Here is a 6,758-nt window from a genome sequence, read left to right as displayed (position 1 = left end):
GGCCGTCCACGGGCCCGGCCTCTCGCACGCAACTGGGCCCGAGGGAGGGGTGCCTCTGGGGCGGGTGGAGCTGCTGCAGCGGGTGGGGCCGGAGGGTCGAGGATGGCGACGAGCCGCCCGAGCAGGGCTTCGGCACGGACTTGAGAGGCACGGACCCCTTCCCCCACTTCCAGTACCGCAGCCATGAACTCCCGGCCGCGGTTGTTCGCCTCCTCCCATGCAGCGTGCACCTCTAGCCGCTCCCTCTCGATCGCCGCCCACATTGCGGCTAGTGTCGGGGGAAGCCGCTGGGCAGGGCGGGGGCTGCGAGCCCGTGCGCCTGGAAGGATCCCCTCCATGGGCCCCTCCCCCTCAGAGGCGGAGCCAGGTCCTTCCCGCACACGGCCCATGGCACCCGGGGGCGGGGGGGCTGGAGGGGATGGTGCTGCAGGCTGGGACAGCTCCTCGAGCGGCTCTGTCGATGAGGTGTCCTGAACCGGCGGAGTCCCAGGGCCACCTTCACCCTCCACCGACACAGGGAAGCCGAGCGACTGCAGGAGAGCCGCTCCGGCAGCAGAGGTCCTCCGGGAGGGTGGCAGCTCGCGCAGCTGGGCAATCACCTCCCCGCCTATCTCCAGGCGCATGGTCCCTGTTGGAGCGAGACATGGGTGGGAAGAGGCCCCAGGGAGGGATGAGCAGCGGCCCAACATGGGCTGCCACAGGCCACCGAGCCGGGCCAAGCACACCCATTCCAACTGCGGCTGCAGCCCCTCGTCTTGAGACCGGTCGGCGCCATGAGTGGCCTTGGATGTGTGGCCGAGGCCGGCGGCCGAGCCGGTCCCTGGCCCCACCAGCAGCAGGGCCACAGATACATACCGTGCTCCGGATCCATGCCCCCCGACGGGCCCGGTTGAGGCTCCTCGTCGCTGGCAGCAGGGGCTTGCTGTGGCGGTGGAAGGGCTGCCTGTTCCTGGGCCCCGCTCTCTGCCAGGGGGGGCACAGACTCCGCTGCCTCTGCCTCCGCCTGGCTTGGGTCTGGACCCTCAGGGGCCGTGCCTACTCACGGGAGAGGCCCTGTCACACATGTGCCACGATCCATACGTCCCCCCCTCGCCTCCCTGAATCCACAAATACTAACCGGGCAGGACCTCAACGCCCAGGCCGCCCACCACCGCCTCCGGGATGACCGCTCGCATGACCGCCTCTGGGCCTGGGAGCCCCTCGTCAAGGGCCCGCTCATAAGGAACCCCCTGAGACATGAGGAGGCGCACTCGTTTGCGCGCGGGCCCGAAAGAATCATTCCAGCGCTTCATTGCCGAGTGAGCAGTGCGGGGCGCGTTGCCCACAGCCGAGACCCTGTCAGCTGCCATCTGCCAGAATGCCCGTCGTCGAGACCGGGACGAGGCGCCCCTGTGCGTGCTCAGGGCGACCTCCGCATTCTCCACCACGAGCCCAAAAAGCAGCACTCTCTCGGCCTCTGTCCAGTTTGCCTGGCGCTGGCTTCCGCCGCCACTAGTGCTCTCAGCAGACATGGGGGTAGTGCCCGCTGGAATGTCCGGTCCCCGAGATAAGTGGTGGGAACCAGCCACCTAGTCATGTGCTCACCCATCCCCTCGGCAAGATGGAGGAGGGCACAGGGGGTGCAGGACCGGGAAGGGTGGCTGGGACGGCCCATGCAGCGGACAGAGGACCTGCTCCTGAGCACCACTTGCAACGGACCGCTGAGACCGGTAGGCCTGCTGCTGTGCGTGGGGGGGGGGTTCAGGGTGCTGAAACTCAACCTGCGTTCCTTCCAGGCAGGACCTTGATCATCCCCGCCTGGTGCCCGCCACTGCCGCCGCGGCTCCCAGCCATCCGGACCAGCCACCTCCTGCCAGCTGTGTTTGTCCGAGCGGCCCTCAGGCGGCGCCGCCTCAGACGCCGCCGCCGGTTCCAGGCCAGGGTGCCATCCCTGCTCCTGGGCGACATGACTTGCCTGGACCGCTTCCGCCTGGACAGGGCAGCCATACAGGCTCTGTGCGAGGAGCTCGCGCCCGCCCTTCAGGGGCAAGCTGCGGCTCCCCGGGGCATCCCCGTCCTCCAGAGGGTCCTGCTGTCCCTCCGCTACCTTGCGACCGGCTCCTTCCAGGGAGTCATGGCTGAGGCCTTGGAGGTCTCCCAGTCATCCGCCAGCCGCTGCCTGCATGCCTTCCTGGACGCCCTAGTTGGTCGGATCCGCGAGCACATCCACTTTCCCACCTCGGAGGCAGAGTTGGCACCCATCCGGGCTGGCTTCTCCTCCTTTGCAGGCTTCCCCAATGTGATTGGAGCAGTCGACTGCACGCATGTGGCCATATGCGCTCCCAGAGAGGAGCCGCAGGTCTACAGGAATCGGCACCGGTTCTACAGTATCAACGTCCAGGCAGCCTGTGACCACCAGGGGATCTTCACGGACCTCGTTGCCAAGTTCCCGGGAAGCGTCCACGACGCACAGATCTTCACCACCTCCGGCCTGAACAGGCTCCTGTCATCATGGCCTGAGGGGAGAGGCTGGCTCCTAGGTCAGGAGTTGGTGGGGGAGCTGTGAGGGGACGGGGATGGGAAGGGAGATCCTAACTCCGCCTCCCCTTGCAGGTGACCGTGGCTATCCATTGCTGCCTTACCTCCTGACGCCATACCCTGCGGATGAGCCCGCCGACAGAGCCAACTACAACCAGGCCCACCGGCGCACGAGGATGGTGATCGAACGTGCTTTCGGTCAGCTGAAAATGCGCTTCAGATGCCTCCATCACACGGGCGGCCGCCTGGCCATGCAGCCGTTCACCGTCGCCAAGCTCGTGGCTGCCTGTGTCATGCTGCACAATATTGCCGTGCGCCAGCAGCTCCCCTTGCCAGCCACAGAGGGCCCAGGCGAGGACCCCTGGCTGCCGCCCGCCGGTCGCCTTTCTCCTGACGCCCCTGCAGAGCCCCAGGAGCATGACCGAGCTGTGCGAGACAGGGTCGCGGAGCACCTGTGGCATGCTGCGCGCTGAGGGCCATGCCTGGCCATGGGGGGCTCGGCCTGCCAAACACTCGCCCTTTACGCCCCTATGGTGTCTCAGGCGGCCCCTCCGAGTCCCCGCTCCCTCAACCCCTGCATGTAGAGAGCATGGGAAAGCCGCCCCGGCCAGCAGCCACCGCCCCCCATGGACGGGCTGCACGGGAAAAGCGGTTAACGAACTTGGCTTTATTCCCAATCGATTCCAGGGCCGCATCAGGCGCCCAGAGAGCAGCTTGCCAACCCAGAACCCCGGCCTCAGCAGCCAGGAGGGTGAGGGCTAGGTAGCGCGTCGGAGCAGGGGGAGGCCAGCGGCCCCGCCACGGCATCCCCGTTACAGAGCAGGGGCCCGGCTGGGGTCCAAGATGCCTGTGCCTGGGATGGCATATCGGCAGCTGCCCGGCCGTCTGCGGGGACGGGCTCCAGCTTCGGCCGCTTCCTGCCAGGCCCCTCCACTGGGTCACCCTCTGGGTCTTCAGCGGGTGGCGGGTAGCGGGGTGGAGACCAGGCGGTGAAGCCCCTCCCAAGTTCCTCCTCATCTGGCGAGGGGCTCCGGGCGGGCGCCGCTGTGGGGGCAAGAGGTGGGGGATGGGAGCGTCAGGGCCCCTGTGGGCTCTGGGGTTGTTGTCGCGGCCGCAGGCCGCCCCACCCCACATGCCCGTGCCCCTCCTGTTGGCGAGACTCACATGGTGCCGCTGCCCGCGCCTGCTGGAATGCCCCGTGAACCCGGTCCATGGCAGCCATCCACCTGTCATTGATGGTCCCTGCAGAGGGGGGAGAGAGGGAGGGGGGGCACCCATTGGTGGCAGCCCGGCATCTGCTGCAAGCACCTGCAACCTGCGCCTCGACGGAAGTGGCTGGGACGCCTCCGGGCCCTTATGGCCTGCCCTCTGTGGCAGCGGAGGAGGCTCCCTGGATGGCACCGAGGACCCTGACTTACTGCGCGCAGGGCCCGCAGCCACCTCCTCTTCCAGGAGGTCATGCTCCACCTCGCACAGCGCCGTGTCTATCCACGCTCGTATGAGGTGGGCCTCCTCCGCACGGCCAGGGAAGAGCTCCTCCAGGTAAACTGGCCGCGCAGTCATCGCACCCTCATCTGCCAGGAGGTCATTCCCGGCAGCCTTGGCAATGAGCTGGGCCCCGAGCCTGGCCGCCCACTGCTCCCGCCACCCGTCGCCCTCCATGCAGCCGGGACCGCTGTGGGTATAGTGTTTCTGTGCTGCCCACCGAACTACACCGCCCGCCGGCATGACCTTGGAGGGTCTGAGATGTAACAATTCCCTATCTTCTGTCTGGCAGCTGCATAGTTCATGGATAGGTTCAGCACAGGCCCCCCCCCGTCTCAGACCTGTGGGTTGGAGGGGAGGGGGCCGTGGTGGTTGGCTTCCTATGGCCCCAGGGCCCTCTTCCCTTGCGGGGATGCTGTGCTGCTCAAGTGCATCCTTGCGGGACGTGAACCCTTGGGCCTGGCTGTACGTTGCGCCGTGGGACTGGGAATAAAGCTCATCTACACATGGACCCGTGTCTGCCTGCGATACTTTGGTGAACTGCCAGCCATATCCTGCCCTGGCACCATGAGCGCATGACCAGGCCCGCGGTGACAGCGCATCCCTTCCAAGGGGGGGGGCTTAGGATGCACAAGGACTGGCCAGGGGCCGCTCTGGCATGTCTTCCATATTGCCCTAACGCACCTGCCCTGCCTGGCATGCCGCCCTGAGCTGGGGCAGTCACGCAACCTGCCATCGGGGGGCCCTCCCGGGCCTGGGGTGGCCACCCAGCCTGCATGGCCCGGCCGGGGAAGGGGCACGCTGTGGCAGCCAGCCGGGAGGCCTCGGGCTCCCGCATTTTAGCCACTTTGCGCAGCTGATGCGCTCTTCCACTGCCCCTGTGGGCGGGGCCAGCGGCCTTCCCTGCAGGATTGGCGGGGCTGGCAGCCTCGGAGTGGTTCCCCCCCCGGCAGGGCAACGCGAGTGGCCACAATTGCTGAACGCAGGAGACGGCACCGAGCCAGGGCGGAGCCACGCGCAGCCTCGGACACACCCCACCCCTCCCAACAACCATGGCCTGTTGGCGTGGGAGGCTGGCAACTGCTCCACGGGATTGGATGCGAGGCAGGACGCCCTGGGGTGGAAGGTGTTGGAATGACCAATGGGGCTGCTGCAGACGCCCGAGGGGCTGGACCCACTCTGGGAGGCGGCCGCTCATGGGACTGTGTTGCTGGGGCTGCGGCTGCGATGGGGGCGACCCTCCCCAGGCGCGCGAGACCTCCTGCCCGGGATATGGCATCCGCCTGCCACCACCCTGGATTCTCCATTGGTGGGGGCTAGGGTTCCCGCGAGTGGACCGTTTCCCCTGCCATCTCCCGCTCCCTTGCAGCGGCAGCTCGCACCACCCTCTCCCTTGCTTATCGGGTGCCAGCTATTCTCCCCACCGGGGATTGATCCCCCTCCCCGCTCACATGCCCCGCCCCAACCCTCTACCTGGCCATAGATGCAGGGGGGTTAGCCGTGTTAGCCTGTGGTAGCGAATTCAAAAAGGGTCCCATAGCACCTTTAAAACTATCCAATTTTATTGTGGCATAGGCTTCTGAGAATCAAGTTCTCTTCGGCAGATGGGTGGTACAGACACTGGTCAAATACAGAGGAGGAGGGGGGAGGAGGAGGGAGGGAGGGGGCGGGGAGGCAAGACGGGGTGTGTCGGATACATTTGTGGCAATGTGCAGGTGGGGAGATGTGACGGGAGTGTTGGGGGAGGGGCGGAGGACGAAGTCAGACTCGCAGACACAGAAAACAGTTGTTGTACATCTCGTTTTATTGCACTGGAAAGAGCGGGCTTGCGTTTAGGCTGGCGAGGGAGCTGGAGCATTCCACACAGCCCTCCTTCCCGCTCGGAGGGGCGGGGCTGGGATGCAGGCCGCGGCGCGACGGTGCTTCCTGGGCTGCAGCCAACCGTCCGTCAGAGATGTTTGGGGAGGGCGGGGCGCGGGGGAGCAGCCATGCCCTGGACGTGCCTGTGGGGGAAAAAGACACGTGTGGGCTTTGCCTCGTTCCACTGGCAAGGCAAGCCCCACACTCCGCCATCCGGGGGGGGGGTTGCACATGGTCGAGGGCAGCAGCTGATGCATGACGGTCTGGTGAGGATGCACTCGGCCTTGGCAAGCCTTTACCTTTAAGGGAGAGAATGAGCTGGTCACAACAAACACCTGGCCACATGTGGTTTTCGAGGCGCCTGCCTCTGAGGCAGCCAGGGGCGGCCATGGTTGCCCCCCACCCCTGCTGGGCCTCACCCAAAGCGGCAAGTGAGCGGGTGGGTTCAGGTGAATGGGCGGTTTGCACTAATCTGCGGAATGCCCCCCCACCTCCTCCTTACCTGTCAGCGCTCCGTCGGTCATCACCAGGTGGGAGCGCAAGAGTCAGGGCACCTGCAAGGAAACGGGAGAGCATGCGGTTAATTTGCAAAGTGTCATTCCCTTCTGCCACGGAAGGGTTAGTTTGTTTGTGCTTAGTTAGAAGCAACTAGCATGCATCAGTTAGCTGTGGAGTCATTCTTTCTATCACGGTAGAAAGAGAGTTAGGCAGTTAGGCACCTCTTCCCCTTTATGCGAAGTTCCCCCAGTTTTTCGCAAAGTCCCCCGAGTGCATTCTGCGCCTGCCAATGTGAATGCCCTCAGCCCGTTTCGGTTTTCAAAGGGGCAATGCCACTCAGCAGACGGGCAGAGCCTCCGGCCGAGTGCTCACTTACCTGGGGGTTTGGGCGGCGCTGG

At 65.8% G+C, this 6,758-nt stretch overlaps 1 long non-coding RNA gene across 1 annotated transcript; it reads right to left on the bottom strand.

Annotated features, from left to right (window-relative positions):
• Positions 1-5,788: 5,788 nt before the first annotated feature.
• On the bottom strand, positions 5,789-6,400 carry LOC129337611 (uncharacterized). Its single transcript, XR_008597837.1, has 2 exons — positions 6,365-6,400; positions 5,789-6,005 (listed from the first exon to the last, which is right to left on the bottom strand). It is a non-coding gene; the product is annotated as an uncharacterized LOC129337611 (long non-coding RNA).
• Between the last annotated feature and the right edge of the window lie 358 nt (positions 6,401-6,758).

This window comes from Eublepharis macularius, chromosome 1, assembly GCF_028583425.1.
Source record: "Eublepharis macularius isolate TG4126 chromosome 1, MPM_Emac_v1.0, whole genome shotgun sequence".
Taxonomy (NCBI): Eukaryota; Metazoa; Chordata; class Lepidosauria; order Squamata; family Eublepharidae; genus Eublepharis; species Eublepharis macularius.
The sequence above is the reverse complement of the archived record's forward strand: the minus strand, read 5'-3'. Positions and strand labels throughout refer to the sequence as shown.